The sequence below is a fragment of the Trichoplusia ni genome, chromosome 4 (assembly GCF_003590095.1).
Source record: "Trichoplusia ni isolate ovarian cell line Hi5 chromosome 4, tn1, whole genome shotgun sequence".
Classification (NCBI taxonomy): domain Eukaryota; kingdom Metazoa; phylum Arthropoda; class Insecta; order Lepidoptera; family Noctuidae; genus Trichoplusia; species Trichoplusia ni.
In genome coordinates this window covers 11,673,005-11,690,722 of record NC_039481.1, presented here as the reverse complement: position 1 = coordinate 11,690,722, position 17,718 = coordinate 11,673,005, and the positions used below count along the sequence as shown (strand labels likewise).

Here is a 17,718-nt window from a genome sequence, read left to right as displayed (position 1 = left end):
GCAGTCGTGGCCGAGCGGTTAAGGCGTCTGACTAGAAATCAGATTCCCTCTGGGAGCGTAGGTTCGAATCCTACCGACTGCGAGATTCTTTTGCAAAACATCTTGTGAATATAGACGATACTGTATACAGGATTCTCCTGCTTTAAGAAAACTCCCAAGTTAAATAAAACAAATCGAGCTTAACCAAAACCTCTATAAAAATTCAATTTCATCTGAACGATTTAATTCAACTAAAAAGAGTTAATTTTAACTCTCGCCAATTTTAATCAGGCCTGGATGGCGTGTCAAGTTTACAAACCCATATAACTTAACGACCTCACCACAAAACACACAGACATACAAAATATGAAAATAATAACAATTGCCAACATTGGGAAAGCCAATCAACGCGTGACATCAATCGAGTAAAATCTAGCTGCTAAACTAATTACAGCAATCGTTGTAGTTTCAACATGACCAAATACAAACGCGGAGAAAAACAATGTTGGGACGTCACGAGCTTGATGCAGTGGGGCGAACCGGAACTCTTATTATATTATTATAAATTATTATTTCTAATTAATATATAGTCTAAGATGTGGGTTACAATTGTCGTTCAAAAATATTAGCTATGTATACTATAGCAAAAAAGAATAAGTTTATATTCAAATATTTTTTTATCAAGTTAAACGTCTCTTAATATCTAATACCGATCAAGCGTCTCTTGTAAGCTCACTTTCGTTCCGCGATACCCTGGCCTTCTGCCCCCGTTTGCCTGGTGACGTGGAGTGGCGCGGAAGTAAACAGGCCACAATCAGAGTAAAACAAACGTTACAGACTGGCCGCTGATTGCAACCTCATAACCCGGTTTACCTGCCTAATATTTCAGTTCGCTCCCATGCCAGCTTGTTAATCACCGCCGTGTGCGCTGTCCTCAAAACTTATGTTGTGACATATTTGGATGCAACTTTATTATGATGGTTTCATTCGTATGTATTGGAGATGTGTTAAGCTCATAATTCAGGATGACAGGTTGTAATTTATTCCCAAATGTCCAATAGTACTAGTATAAAGTGACTAAAGACCTTGCACCTTTTTTTGGTATTGCCCGAATCCTCATGGAAACCCACTTCCTCCATGGAGGAAATGGATAGTGTCAGACTTTTATTGACTAAACCTGAACCGTCATCCGCATTTTTGTGTCGATGTATGGCAATGCATTGCAATCCTTTATAAACCGACCGCGGGCTTCCACTGGCAATAAATGTTTCTAATTACATAATAACAAGGCCCATACAAGTATATGTCAGAAGTTTCAATTTGAAATTTGTTCAGTATTGTAAAAGTGAATCCTCAAAACAGTTAAATGTTTGGGTATTTTTAATCCGCTAAGAATCTGATATCATTATAAGTACAAACATGATAAGTGTTATCTTAATACTATAAAATGATCTATGTTGGTGCACAAATAATAATTAAGATTAATTTCTTAACCTAATAACTGGCATTACTACTTGGCCTCTGATAGTGCTATACATATATCTGTATGTAAGTCTTCACCTATCATATAACGTTCACACAAAAATATACTTATAATAATAACCAAATTTTTGGTGGTCTTATAGTTAAAGTAGAGCCAAAATCTTGTAAAAGAACATTCATTTACCCACTGACAACTCATTGTCAAGCTGTTTAAATGTTATGTTAATTGTTGAACATAAATAGGTTCTATTGGATGCACTGCTAGATATACATAGACCTCTGCCAAGATAGGTGCACCTCACTTCTAAAATATCTTATTCGAAATAGTTATTGTGAAAGGTTATTCATAAATAGATTTCATTTTGAGGTCAACGCGACCGTCTATGTAGTTTATATTTAAAATCAACTTTTAGCACATGATTGAAAGACAAATATCAATCAAAAAATAATATTTACTACTTTTTACATTATTCGAACGTGCGCTATTAACATGGCCGGCTCACGGTTTGAAAAGCAAAAGAGGTAACTGTCCTTATGTTGGATACATTATTATCATCAAAATATATACATTTTTAACTTCCCGATTCCTGCAATATAGACAAAGGGTCACTAACCCTTGTCTATATTTCAAACTAGCTGTTGCCCGCGACTACGCCACGTGGTTAGAATTTTTCCCGTTTTTTCCACATTTTCCATTGTATCTTTGCTCCTATTAGTCGCAGCGTGATGAAAAGATTTTTTCAATTCGAACCAGCAGTTCCTGAGATTAGCGCGTTCAAACAAAAAACAAAGATTAATTCTCGATCGCAGGTCTCTTGGAAGAGATTTTCCTAAAGAAATAAGCAGTACCTTCTTATGTGGTGTGCACTAGAGAATATTCTATCCCATTCTACCTTTGTACATCTCTTTCCAATTCTTGTTTTTCTGTAAATTGTCTGTGAACTTAATTTTAAATAAATAAATAAAATTATATTTAATATAGAGTGGATTATCAACTAAACTATTATTGCACCTATTTTAAGGCTTCCTACCTCAATTGCTAATTGACTTTCACCAATATTTGACTTCCAAACTTCACTGGCCGAATACTTTCCAAAGTTACTCACAACTTTGACTTTAATTTAAACTGTTACATTTTGGTTGACTTTCAACTAATTCGGATCGACCTTCAAATGTTATTTTGTACCTTTCACTACGACGCATGCGCATTAACAGGTTTTAAGTGAAAGTATACATCTTATACGTACCGTATTTATTACAAATATCGTGCGGCAGTCGTGGCCGAGCGGTTAAGGCGTCTGACTAGAAATCAGATTCCCTCTGGGAGCGTAGGTTCGAATCCTACCGACTGCGGACTTTTTTGCACTCTTAAAATACATCTGGTTTTTTTTCAAAATTCTCTTCAAAAATATTTATTTGTATCAAACTGTGTAAGTATTAAGAATATTTATTTGTTTGTGAAGTCGTGACCTACTTTAAATTCCGCCATAATAAACATATTTTGTGCTGCTGTCATATAATATACCTACGTATACTACTGCTTCACAATACCACAAACGTAGATATAACTCCGTTTAATAATCACAAGATATTTCTAAATTAATTGTGTTTGAGCTAAAAAAAATATTAGAAATTCCGTTAAATAAGGAATACCACAAAGCTGTGCAATTATCAGGTCAATGTTTAAAGTCACTAATCACCAAATATGATTGACAATTAATGTCTGTGATAGAGGCTTAAAAGTTCGTCTAAAAAAATAGTCCGCAGTCGGTAGGATTCGAACCTACGCTCCCAGAGGGAATCTGATTTCTAGTCAGACGCCTTAACCGCTCGGCCACGACTGCTATACAATAAAAATTGATATTTTACATACTGTCTCAAAAGCATTTAATAAATATTTACTGGTGAAAGGCATGACCTACTAGCTCTAGATACTTATTATCTTAACATTTGTTGGTCTAATACATGATACATACATGTGGCAGTCGTGGCCGAGCGGTTAAGGCGTCTGACTAGAAATCAGATTCCCTCTGGGAGCGTAGGTTCGAATCCTACCGACTGCGGATATTTTTTTTAATAATAACACCTTAACCTAATTACAAAAAAACCGCTAGGATAAACTAATTATTTACACAAATATACATTGTTTCAAATCGAAACTCTGAGTCTCTTCAAAATCAAACCATTATTTTTCCTAATCTCGCTCCGAAAACTTAAAAACAAACATTGTAGTTACCACAAGCATCTTCAAAATAGAACAACTAGTTTCTTTGTTGCCTCTTGTAACCGGATTAGTCAATTAGCCGGTCAAGCCGGGCGTCCGGCATCCGGGCCGGCCGGCCGACGTACAGCACTACATCCGGCGCCCGGGCTCCGCTTGATTCACAACACTCACCGACACGGATACTGGGAACAACAGTTTGTAATTGATTATTGTGTACTCCTCCCGATAAATAAATAAAGCGACTCTCTTATTGTTTTATACACTACAAAAGCGATTGATTGTAGGTTTATCAGTCTACACGTGTCCAAGTAATTATAAATATTGGGTTCATTTACATTAATTTAACAAAATTGACTGGAAAATCTATAAATGGCATAAACTTATATCTACTTTCTATAACAGATAAATATTTATTTTAGTATCAAAGTAAAATCTGAAAACGGTCATTAAATATAACATTCAATTCAATATCAGAAGTTCAGTTTCTGATATTTTCCATTTTTCTGTAATAAGCTATGACGTGTGTTGTAAATTCTTAAAAGCAAAAAATACCTACCTAAAGCTTTGTGAAATAATAACAGAAGTATTTATACGTTGTTATATATATTTTAGAAGTACCTATAAGTGCAGTTGTCAGCACATTAAGCGCTTCACAGCGGCCACCAGCGGAGCCCGTTTGAAAACCTTGAGCTTCGTTTATTCCGGGCAACAAAACAAGCCGTTACCCTTATTACATCATCACCGGAATTATCCGGATTCATTAGTTTGTATTAGGAGGGTAGTTTACATCGCGTTACGTTAAAATTGTAATAATCTGCAGAACGTCTGGAGTATCTAACGGCGTCAGTAAATAAGCTAAATAGGCCAGTTTGGCAAGCCCTGTATCAGAGCCGCTTAACTCTCGGCCCACTCAGGTGGCGGCCACGGGATTCGTATTTTATTATGCCGTTTTAAATAAACTGATGCATTATTTTGAAGAAAAGGTTAGGCAGTTCAATAGTCAATTAACAGTTAATAAGAATTAAATGTGCATGCTCTGCATCAAAAGTATCAAATTATGTGTTTATACTTCTTAGAATGTCATGCTCATAATTTCTTAAAATATATATTTACATATCTACTGAGAGATAGAACCAGCCATAGATCCAGTATCATATAAGACGAATCATTGTATTTCTAAAATAGATCAATTTAATGCTGGATCTTATTTCTTATCATTATTATGTCTTCATTTTATTTATACTTTATTGCACATGAATACACACTTGGACAATATGTTCTTGGAAAGTGCAGTACAAAGGCGAGCTTAACCCAGAGAAAGGTTCTCTTACAGCAAACCTCAAAGTTATTGAGAGATTTGATATAGAAGAAAATCGAATAGCACAAACACGAAGAAAAATAATATATTACTATACTAATTTAAAACAACACTGAAATTCAGAAACATAATGAATACATACAATATTTATGGACCTCATTAAAATACTTGTTTGTATTCGCAGGTGATGCAGCCGCGCGCCTCGTGGCCACACACGCCTAGCGTCCTCTATTTAGAATTCGTATTTATTATTATTGTTTTAGTTTGAGAGTCCTATTCCAAGATTTAGCGCTGGCTTTGTTTAGCACAAACAGTGTCCACTTGCAGCTCGTCCCGCGGCGCGCTCACTTACATGTAATCCCTTTAGATTCATACTAAACACACTAATTATGGCCTGAGTATTATTTATTAAAGTATCCAGCTGAGCTAGAATTTTAGTCTGGATTCCTATATCAATAGGGAGTTTGACTATAAATACAGAGTATATTCATTAAAGAAATATGAAGATAAAACTATCAAAGATGGTGAAACGTGTGGAAGTTGGGCGTAATAACGACACTTGACGGTAAAAAAGTGTTCTTATAACACACATTTGATTTCAACTTCCTGACTTACGGCTAACGTACTTGTTGAATAAGTCATGTGTTGTCAAGTAGATACTATTTCGATAATTTTTGGACATATAAAACCACGTATTTCTACTACTGATAAAAATCTACCTGCTACGTCGAAATAACTATCTACTTGATTCGGTTTCTTTACTTATGGTCAAAAAAATAGTTTGAACATCCAAACCAAACGGATAATTTATTCTACCAAACAAGAAAACGATAAAAACACCTTTCAAATTGCAATATACTCAATACACGTTAAAGTAATCGTGAAACGGAGGAAAAACAGCGTGTGACGATTTCCGGGCCATTGGCCGCTGTGGCCCGAATGTCCCGGAAGTACGTAAGCGGCGGGTACGCCGGCTTCCGGCCCGCGGGACAATCCCGAACTTTCCAAATAACTCCGTGACGTTGACGGGACAAAAGGGATATTTTTGTGGAAACTGTTTATGTAACCACTACGCCTAGGTTAGTATTTTTACTTGTTTTTCACAGGTGCCATGACGATGGAATAAATATTCGTCACAGTTTTGTGCTCGTTTGTTTTTGTCTTTTATGTTTTCTATTGTGTGTTAAATTTGGAATTCTTTGTAATTCTGCATTGTACAAGCCCCATTCAGAGCTGAAACTTGGATAGGTACAATTCGTACATTTCCAGTTGTCGCATAAGTTTGGTGACGTTTCGGCGCACTAAGACTTCAAATGTTATCGAACGTTCGAAAACTTTAGAGCAAAATCACTCGATTCAAGGTATTCAAATCGAATAAACTAAAAACCTGCTTTCATACATTTCAGCCACGTTAAGTATCCGCAATTCAAACACTCAAATCAGTTACGATCATTTCTTCATCGCACATAACTTCGTTTCCTCGTTAAACTCATCCTTTGTCTAGAATTTCCATTAACCCGTACACCAGCACCTTCATAAAATTTATATCAACTTAACGTAACTTCGAGCTCCATGCATCAGATACTAAAATAGTTGGAGTTAGGTGATGGAGACACACGGACAGCGCTCGTCATACTTATTATGACCATTTTGAGCATATTGCACTGATATTCATTAAGTGTATATATTTGTTATTAATTTTGCCAACAAGCATGAGTGAATTATTGTAACTATGTGCTCCACTTGATACTTATTTGTAATTTTTCCTACCTATAACGTCATACGTATCTACATTGCTGGCGAAATACCACCAAATTATTTTTTGCATACGTATAAAATAATCATCAACATCATCTCAGCCTATAGCTGTCCACTGCTGGACATAGGCCTCTCCGTATGTTCTCCAGCGCGACCGGTTCATTGCCACCTGCATCTAAAGAGTATAAAATAATACTAGAAATTAAATTATAAGCGAATATTCAACATTCCATTGCATCTAAATTCCTCAAAATTCAATAAAAGAATCAGACCAATTAGCCAAAACCTCATTCCCAAACGCCAGCCTTAATTCATATGACACATCCTAAATTTCCAGACTCCACCGCGGAACAGTAAAATGCCGGCAGCCAGAAACACTTATACAGAACACAATTACAATAAAAGGTTTGAATGCACAGTTTGAGAGCCCGAAGTTCAGCAGCTCGGCACCGGGCCCCGCCGCAGAGGCACGGCGCGCGGCGCCACAGATATTGTATTCGTTTGTAACAAACAACTGTCATTAGAGCGCCGACACTAATTGCAAGTTGTATTTTGTAGTGTATGGTTTATGGCGGATCAGATGCCTGAAAACTAATCTTGGAATGGACGTTGAGTCGCAGTCAAGGTTGAGGACAGAAGTCCCACTGGTTGGAACATCATATATTTTAAATCTATTTATTTTTCATTAGCACACTTTGGATTAATATAACCTCAATTCAGGGCTAAACTGGTTTATTTGCTTTTTTATGATGAATTAATTCGTATCGCTCATAATCTAACTGGAATTATATGCGATTCGAATGTAGAAAAATCTTCAGAAAACATTTTTTTTATAAATCATTTACTTTAACAAAATATTTAGATGGAAATTAAAAAATATAACAATACATGCTTTCGTGATAAAACAATTAAGTTTTTAATTATTGAATAGGTCCACAGACATCTGATCCAGACACCACATCCACGACATCCTGAAACCATGTATTTATATTAAAAGAAAACAAGCATTATAAGTGTATTAATCGCAGTATTCATGTGTCTTTAAATTACGGTTTTTAATGTAAATGGGAGTATGTTTTTTATGTAGCTGATAAAGGAATTAGCTGTAAAGATACAATAATAGATACGAGTTTCCTGTTCGGCTTTAAGATTATTTTTTTATTAATTTATGTTGATCGGTAAAAACAAAAGCTGATGTTTTCCTGTTTCCTGTATTGGACTTTTATAAATAATCATAACTTTTAGGGTTTTGCACCCAAGGGTAAAACCGTGTGTAAAACGCACAGTTAGTATCGTCATATATAAGAAAGCTGCATATTTTTTACGACTTTAATATTTTGAGCCTATTTGTAAGGAAGTGTCACGAGTTCGGCTCGCATTTACCTTGTATTAGTTTCATTAAATGAGGTCTCAATTATTTTTTTATTTCCATATTATAGATTGCAAAATTACATTATTGTTGCTACGAGTATGTATAAGTTTAGTTTAAAGCCACGCCATCGTCAAACAAATTGAATAACAAGTATAAGTAATCCAATAATAAGCGCGTAGTGCACCCAGCTCCTTGTTAATGTGTTACTTTGTATCTCTGATCTGTGCGGTGTGTGGCGTGTACCACTTTGTAGGGAGCTTTCAGAAAGTTCATAGGTATTTAAATCGATCAGAAAACTTTGCCTTCAATTAAAAACATACTTTTTTAATTTTTTGTAACAGAAAAAATACCCTCATTGAAAAAGAATACATATCACCACTGTGGGGAGATGGGACATTCTTTTAAAGAATGCAACAACAAATCCGCTCCTGCCCAATGTGCAACCTGCAAGCGATTCAAGCGTAAAGGTGACCACCCTACTGGCGATGTGAACTGCCCAGCACGCAAATATGCAGAGGACAATTATATACACACGATAGATTATGAAGGCGCCTGAGAGCGCCGATTATTTTACTTGTAAGTAGCACTTAAACACTAGATTTTACTTCTCTTTTTGTATTAACTTATTTACATCTTAACGCAATGATAAATAATCTCTTAAGCGAAATTGATCATTTTTCCGTATCTGAAGCAATAATCTGCAATGTCGAAAACTGCAAAAAGAATATTCCTACTGGTGAAAAACTACTAACTTTCCTAACTCAGAATATTCGTAGTATAAGCCGAAATTTTAGTGGGTTTGAAGTTCTTTTACAGAACCTTGATATAAGCTGTGACATCATAGTCCTTACGGAATGTTGGTTATCAAAACAAATAGATAATTTGCCATTGCTAGATGGTTATACTATGTATAAAACCGCGATAAATGTCAATCAAAATGATGGCCTGGTTATATATATTAAAAATACCCTAAAAGTAGCAGTAGAAGAACCCTTATTCCAAGGCTGTAATAGCCTCTTGATTAAAATTAACCTAAACATAGTAGCATTGGCTATATATAGGCCACCATCTCAAAATGTTGATACTTTTTTAAACTCGCTTAGTATAATCTTAGAACAGCTTTCGTCTTATAATAATATCATACTTTTAGGCGACATAAACATAAACATTGTTTCTGGGAAAATTAACACTCATGCACATAACTACCTCAATATCTGTACATTCCATGGACTATGGCCAGTTCATGATTACCCTACACACCAAAGTGGTTCATGCTTAGATCACATATTTATAAAGTCTAAATTACCATCAAAAACTTATATTACGAAATTCATCGCTTACTGACCACCAAGCAATATTACTAACATTACAAACCTCGTTACCTAGAAAAAACTGCATGCGTAGCATAACAAAATTAAACATGACGGCACTTGAAAACGACATACGCGACTTAAATCTTGACCGCGTTTACAGTTCTAGTGATCCAAATATTAGTTTGCAGTATTTTGTTGGTTCATTACAAACTTTAATTAGTAATAATACCTCTAACAAAATGATACCTAGAAAATACAGCAATATTAAGCCGTGGATTACGCCTGGCCTTGTCCGTTGCATTAGACATAGGGATAAACTTCACCAAAAGCTAAAACTTGCACCTGATAACGAGATGCTTTCCATTACTTACAAACGCTACAGGAATTTCTGTAATAACCTATTGAAAAAAATAAAAACCCAATATGACAAAGTTCAAATACAAAAAGCCGGCAAAAACAGTAAGCTGATATGGAAGTTGTTAAAAGTAACACTTTCAGATCTAAGAAATCAGACTCTGCTCTAGAACTTTTAGCAACCGATGTAACTCCAATACTAGCGGCAAATAAAGTGAACAATTATTTTGTCAATTTGGGTAAAGATTTAGCTGAAAATTATTCCCGAAATTCTTGTCCACAAACTACACATATGTCGCCTAATACCTTACATTCGTTTGTGTTATTAGAGACGGACGTTAAAGAGGTTGTTAGTATTATAGATGGTTTAAAAGACTCTTGTGCCGTTGGATGGGATAACATCCCAAATAGCGTACTAAAAAGATTCAAGCACATAATTGCACCTCCACTAACTTACATATTTAACTTATGTTTATCGAACGGTATATTTCCTAATCTGCTTAAAAAGGCCTTAGTAACCCCAGTTTTTAAAGCCGGAGACAAAAACAATATTACCAATTATAGACCAATTGCAGTTCTATCAGGAATTTCTAAGATTTTGGAGAAAATAATTAACGTTAGGCTTATTAAATATCTTGAGAGCAATAATTTGCTTTCGGATCGCCAATTTGGCTTTTAGATCAAAAAGATCAACTAACCAAGCGGTGCATCAGCTAACTAACTATGTATGTACAAGTCTAGATAAAGGTATGTACACAATGGGGATCTTCTTAGACCTTGCCAAGGCATTTGACACCATTGCTTGCTCTCTGTTATTGTATAAACTGGAAAAAATTGGTATAAGAGGAACACAGCTCAAATTATTCTCGACTATCTTAATAACGTGAGCAGTGCGTAAAAATTGGTCAATATAGAAGTGCGGGACTAAACAGCAGTAGTTACGGAATCCCCCAGGGTAGTATATTGGGACCTACTTTATTCCTAGTTTACATAAACGACCTGTGCAATTTGTCTCTGCAAAATGGTGTCATTATATCGTATGCTGATGATACAGCTCTTGTGTTCTCAGGTAAGTCTAAGGATGAGGTCTATCAAAATGCCCAAAATGGTTTTAATGTAGTGTCTAACTGGCTTAACAATAATATCCTAACATTAAATTCAAATAAAACAAATTACATGTTATTTTCAATGAGAAATAGTAATAAGTCGACTACTAACCTAAATATTTATGCACATAAGTGTAATACGAGCGCGTCCGCGGGCGACTGCATGCGCTTGCCCTACATTAGTAAAAATGACAATACTAAATATCTAGGTGTCACTATTGACAGTCACCGTTAATTTCCGTAAACATATTGATTCATTATGCACCAGAGTACGTAAATTAATCTATATCTTTAAACACCTACGCAACATTGCAGACTTTAATCTAATTCGCCAGGTGTATATGGCTTTGTGCCAATCCATTCTTACCTACTGCATAGACTCATGGGGTGGTGCATCTAAATCTATTATCTTGCCCCTAGAACGTGCTCAAAGAGCAATCCTAAAGGTCGCCACTTTTCGACCTTTCAGGTTTCCTACTCACCAGTTATACAGGGAATGCAAAGTACTTACAGTACGCCAGTTATTTATTCTACATATAGTACGACTCCAGCATACTGAAATTGGTTTCAGCCCGGTACCTTCCGGCAAGAGAAGAAAGGATTTAGTTTGCATAACCCACAAACGCAACATGCTTTTACTAACAGATTTTATGTATTTCAAGGACCCTATTTGTATAACAAATTTAACAGGCTACTTAAGGTATATAGTGTAAGCTTAAATAGGTGTAATAGAATGGTAACAGAATACTTACAGTCCCTCAATTACTCAGATACGGGAAAAAATTGCTAGAAATATTACAATAAACTGTTTAGCTTAGAAATTATAATAATAAGTACAGGTAATGTAATTAAATAATTCAGGACAGCTTGTCCTGCTTAGTCTTTTATAATACAATTAAGTGATAGAATTACATTAAAATATCCATCAATCATTTTTTCTGCACTGGATAACCCGAAACACAGGTTTAAAACATCCTAGTTCGGGTGTCCCTATATTATCTTTAGACCATCCTTCTCGTATATTATTATGTTTTGGTGTAGATTAACTCAACTCCTATGATTATAACTATTAAGATATTTTACTGGTTTTACATCCGAGTCATTTGTATTCGTACATGTATTTAAGTAATGTGAACTATGTTTTTAATAAATATATTTTTAATTTTTTTTTTTTTAATATAAATTGAAAACTTAACATTGTATTTAACATTGGCTGCAGACTCAATATTTATAACGTTACCAAGTTACTTAAAACACAGGTCAGTTCGACACCGCCGCTGCGTCAGCTCATGATTTAGGACTCCGGTTGGGTCCCAGAACAAATCTTGCTATCTCGATAAATATGTTTGAGTAAACCATTATTAAATAAGTAATTACGAAATCACACTACTAGTAAGTAATTAAAAGAGTTTTTTTAGAGTGATACCAATAATTAAATCCCTCCTACGTCCCATGGCAGTCGTGGCCGAGCGGTTAAGGCGTCTGACTAGATATCAGATTCCCTCTGGGAGCGTAGGTTCGAATCCTACTGCGGATATATTTATTTTCAAATTATTATTTTTCCTACCTAATTTTTAGGATTCTTAAATTAACGTTGTAACCGGGATCGCTACACTGTTTTCGGCCAAATTTAGAGTCGAAAATAACTCAATCAATAAATTATTTAAGCATTGGCAATTTGTTCATATTCGAAATAAAACTTTTAAGAAACATAAGCCTAACGCAAACTGAAACTACCTCAAAAACATTTTATTGAATAAAACGTTATATGTAGCAGTAATAGGTCATAGTTCTCTCAAAATCAATCTATGGGCCTAAAATAGTAAAACCATTTCAAATCCAAAGTTAAGTAATAGTAAAAGAACAGTATTACAATTGTGAATTTACACATTGCCTTGAAACACTACACGCATTTCACTACGAGCAGTCTGAACAAAGGGACTAAATTGACATTAACAGTGGAAAGTCCTGTCAAAGGCAGGGGTTTTATTAAAAATACCTCAAATTCCATGGATGCCAAATTTATTTTTAGTATCGGGTTTACGTGTTTTTTTAATCAGAATATGCCACGGATAATACTCGATAGCATTGATTATTCAACTTTATTTTATGAAATTAATGAAAATGGATTAAAAGCTTTATATTTCAATAGGGAAATGACTTAAAATCTTCATTAAATAACCTGCAACAGTAAGCAACAAACAACATCCCTAATACGTTATAAGTTATAACAATTTATTTTTGACTTCTATATAAAAGCATGATTAACAATAACTTAGTGCTTTTTAAGTAATCGGATTATGTTATCCTCAATGTTATCTATGCATAAAACTCTATCCTGTATTGAAGGACTTAATGTGGACCTCATGAAAAATGATGCTTAAAACTATAACCAAGCCAGATATAGTAAAATGTTTTACAAGAATCACATTTTCGAAAAAGGTTAAAATAACAAGCGAAAAAGTAAATTATGAAAAACCCAATACACAAACTGAAATATAAACTTGATAGTCCTTTATCTGAATCCTGTAACATAGGTTTTAACTTTATACGGACATACCTAAAGTGGTCCTTACTAAACAAAAAAATGTAAAAAAATACATTACAAACTTAAAATATTACAAACTTAAAATACTTCAGTCTGCGCTCGCGCGTCATTGCGTGCGGTCGATGTGCGTATTGTGCGGTAGTGCGAACAAAATTTGTTAAAAAATGACTTGTAACATTGTGAAATGCAGTAACTGCAAAATAGTTATAAATGAAGTTTTATGCTTTATTCAAAATAAGGCTGAAGTGATGGATGAAGAGTCAATCGTCCGATTGTGTGTATCGGCGTTTTCGTCTCAAGAAATTGAAACAGCTAAAAATTTGTTATTTGATTCAGTGAATACCCAGAAGCGTAAAATAACGAGGAAAAATGCTGGTAAAAAGGAGAAGGACCTGTACGACATCTTATCCCTGTTTAAGGAAATAAATCCGGAGTTAACACCTACTTTTGTAGCTCGAGAATTACAAAAATTACCTCCTATTACGTTCGATCATATCGACGTCACAAGATTATTAAAAGATATACTGGTTTTGCAAAATGATTTGAAAATTGTAAAGGATACTTATGTCACTAAAGTACAACTTTCCGAGCTCAAAAGTAATTTCATATCAAATATTTCAAACTCGCAGATCTGTTTAAGCAATAAAAACGCGGGAGTCTCGAGCGATGTAAATATTTGTGATTATGACAATAGATCCGCTAATATCCAGCAAATCCCGCCAAGAACATCTACACCTGTTTGCATAGATAGCACACAAGCGTCAAATAATACCAGTGAGACGTTAATTCAAACTATAAAAGTCTGTGAGTCATTTTATAAGAATGAACGAACACAAGAGCAAGAAATAACCGTTCCCGCGATCGCGAATGAACGATCGTCCGTTCCGAGTACGAGTGCAACGTGCGAGAAAGAGACAGCTGCGACTGCGACTAAGCGATCGTCCGTGGCGGGTATGAGTGCAGCGTCCGAGAAAGAGATAGCTGCGAGTTTTTCAAATCGCAAAACGTTTGTTGAAATTATGCAAGAAGGTGAATGGAAAAAACATGATTATAGTGATGGATGGAAGACAGCTCAGAGGAAGAGTTTAAGAAATCGATTTATAGGTCAAAAAGGTGGAGCCGATATTGAATTAAATGCTAAATTTAAGGCGGCAGATTTGAAGATACCGATTATGATATATAATGTTAACAAAAATACCACGATTGATGACATTTCTTCATATTTATGGAATAGAACGAAGGTGCGAGTAACCTTAGAACCAATTTATATGAAAAAAGAAAAGGAATACAATTCTTTTAAGATCTTGGTACCTAAGCATAAGTTGGATATATTCATGGACAATAATTTGTGGCCTGAGGGGATATCTTTCCGTCGTTTTTATAATTTAAAAATGAGGACGGAGGGTATTGTTTAATATGTGAAATATTACATACTGTTGATGATGGATAAGAATTGTACCTTCATTAGTTATAATTGTAGATCGGTAAGACGATCTGTGGATTGCATTCGTGCATTATGTAAACAAGGTGATATAATAGCACTTCAAGAGACTTGGTGTATGCCCCATGAACTATCTTTTTTGGGAACCATTGATGACAACTTCAGCTACACTGCTACTTCTGCTGTGGATACGACATCGGGAATGTTGCGGGGGAGACCGCACGGAGGCGTAGCTCTTCTATGGAGAAAGAGCATCTTTCCAAATGTAACAGTGATACAGTGTAAAAGTGTACGTCTATCGGCTATAAAAGTATCGACTGCGACGAGCAGATCGTTTATTGTGTTTTCTGTGTACATGCCTGTGGACGTAACTGAAAATCTAGCGGAGTTTACGAGTTGTCTCGGTGAGATTAGTGCCATTATAGAGAGTTGTGATTTAGAGTCGATTTATATTATGGGAGATTTCAACGCGCACCCGAGTGAGGCGTTTGGTAAGGAACTTATAAACTTTTGTAGTGAACAGAAATGGATTTGTGTGGATCTTGAACGGTTAGGCATAACATCTGACACCTACACATACATAAGTGATTCGCATGGCTCTAGAAGGTGGTTAGACCACTGTCTAGTAACGGAAAATGCCTGGAGTACTGTAACTAATATTAATGTTAAGTATGATGTATATTGGTCTGATCATTTCCCTCTAATATTAAGCTGTAATATCAATATGATTAGCCCTAAGATAGTACATAGTGTTAGAGTTCCTAATAAAATAGTGTGGGGTACTAGAGATACAAAACAAATTGAGCAGTATAATAAAATATGTAATAGTTTATTTAGAGATTTAGATTATCCGACTGAGTTTACTGGCTGTGATGGAAAGTTGTGCAATAATGTAGATCATAAAGTGATAATTAGTAATATGTATAATAATATTGTGAAAATACTGAGGGAGGGGGCGGTACGCAGTTATATTCTTCACAAAAAGAAACCCCGGGTAATAGGGTGGAATAAATGTCCGTAGTGCTCATGACCAGGCCCGTATAGCTTATTTGACCTGGATTCAGTGTGGCAAACCCACTATTGGTCCAATCTATAATAATATGTGCGAAACAAAAAGGGTTTTTAAATCTAAAATAAAGTGGTGCCAGAATAATGAATTACAACTTCAGGTGGACATGTTAGCCACGCATCACAAAGCGAAAGATTTTAATAGTTTTTGGAAACTTACGAACAAACTTGTGCCAAAGAATAGTTTACCCGTGAGCATGAATGGTATTTGTGATCATAAAGGCATCTCTAATTTATTTAAGGACCAATTTATGGTACAGCCTCAGCCCTGTAACATCCAAGGGGCGCTTTCTTCAAAAAGACCTCGTGCTGATACTGTCATGTCCGACATGAATACTTTGGTTCGTGCGAAGGATATTGTAGCAATAATTAATGGTATGAAGAGAGGGAAGTCACCTGGGCATGACGGTCTCAGCATAGAGCATTTGAGGTTTGCTGGCAAACATCTTCCGCGAGTTTTGGCGATGTTTTATAATTTTTGTATCAGCCACTCATATCTCCCTGATGATTTAATGAAGACGGTTGTTGTACCAATCATCAAAAACAAAACAGGTGACGCCTCCGACGGGTCCAACTACAGGCCCATTTCGCTAGCTACTATCTTAGCGAAGGTGCTGGACAGTCTGCTTGATAAGCAATTGAATAAGCATATGTCATTAAGTGACGCTCAGTTTGGGTTTCAATCCAAACTATCTACTGAGACTGCTATTCTTTGCCTCAAGCATACTGTTCAGTACTATACGAGCAGAAAAACGCCAGTATATGCCTGTTTTCTGGACCTGTCGAAGGCATTTGATTTAGTGTCATATGACAGACTATGGGAAAAGATGTTAGCAGAAACAACTGTGCCAGAGGTTACTATTAATCTGTTTAGGTATTGGTACAGCAATCAAATGAATGTTGTGAGGTGGGCAGACTCATATTCTGACGAGTATAGATTAGATTGCGGAGTCAGGCAGGGGGGTATAACCTCGCCAAAATTGTTTAATCTGTATATTAATGGGCTGATCGTTGAACTCAGCAAAGCCAATGTTGGGTGTTCCATCAATGGAAACACGACAAATAATATTAGCTACGCAGATGACATGGTTTTGCTGAGTCCTTCGATCAGTGCATTGAACAAATTGATTCGAATTTGTGAAGCATATGCGGCGGCTCATGGGCTCAAGTACAATATTAAAAAAAGTGAATTAATGCTTTTTAAAGCGGGCACTAAAAGTTATGACGTTCCACCAGTCCTACTTAATGGATCACCACTAACATGGGTCAAACAATTTAAGTACTTGGGTCACTGGGTCGTAGATAGTCTGAGTGATGATATGGATCTGGAGAGGGAACGTAGGGCACTGTCGGTTCGATGCAATATGCTGGCTCGTAGGTTTGCACGTTGTTCAAAACCAATTAAAAACACGCTATTCAAAGCGTACTGTCAATCTTTTTACACGTGCAGCCTATGGGTCAAGTATACGCAGAAGGCCTACAGTGCCTTACGGGTCCAGTATAATAACGGATACAGGATGCTGTTGGGTCTACCTCGCTTCTGCAGCGCTTCGGGGATGTTCGCAGAGGCTCGTATAGACGACTTTTTTGCCATAAGGCGAAAAGAATTGCATCCCTATTGCGGCGGGTGAGGATGGCGCTAACAGTTTTCTGGCCGTTGTATCTCAGGACATAAATAATGATATCATGAGGCACTGGATGGCTATACAAAAACCGTCGATTCTTGTTTTTAGCGTTAAGTGAGTTAATGTGTTC

General features: G+C 35.9%; 4 non-coding genes and 1 pseudogene across 4 annotated transcripts; 4 read left to right on the top strand and 1 right to left on the bottom strand.

Annotated features, from left to right (window-relative positions):
* Trnas-aga lies at positions 1-82 on the top strand. The gene has a single exon. It is a non-coding gene; the product is annotated as a tRNA-Ser (tRNA).
* A 2,650-nt stretch (positions 83-2,732) lies between these two features.
* Positions 2,733-2,814, top strand: Trnas-aga. Its single transcript has one exon. It is a non-coding gene; the product is annotated as a tRNA-Ser (tRNA).
* Positions 2,815-3,223: 409 nt separating this feature from the next.
* On the bottom strand, positions 3,224-3,305 carry Trnas-aga. The gene has a single exon. It is a non-coding gene; the product is annotated as a tRNA-Ser (tRNA).
* Positions 3,306-3,442: 137 nt separating this feature from the next.
* On the top strand, positions 3,443-3,524 carry Trnas-aga. Its single transcript has one exon. It is a non-coding gene; the product is annotated as a tRNA-Ser (tRNA).
* Positions 3,525-13,702: 10,178 nt separating this feature from the next.
* Positions 13,703-17,718, top strand: part of LOC113493094 — an 8,559-nt pseudogene continuing 4,543 nt past the window's right edge.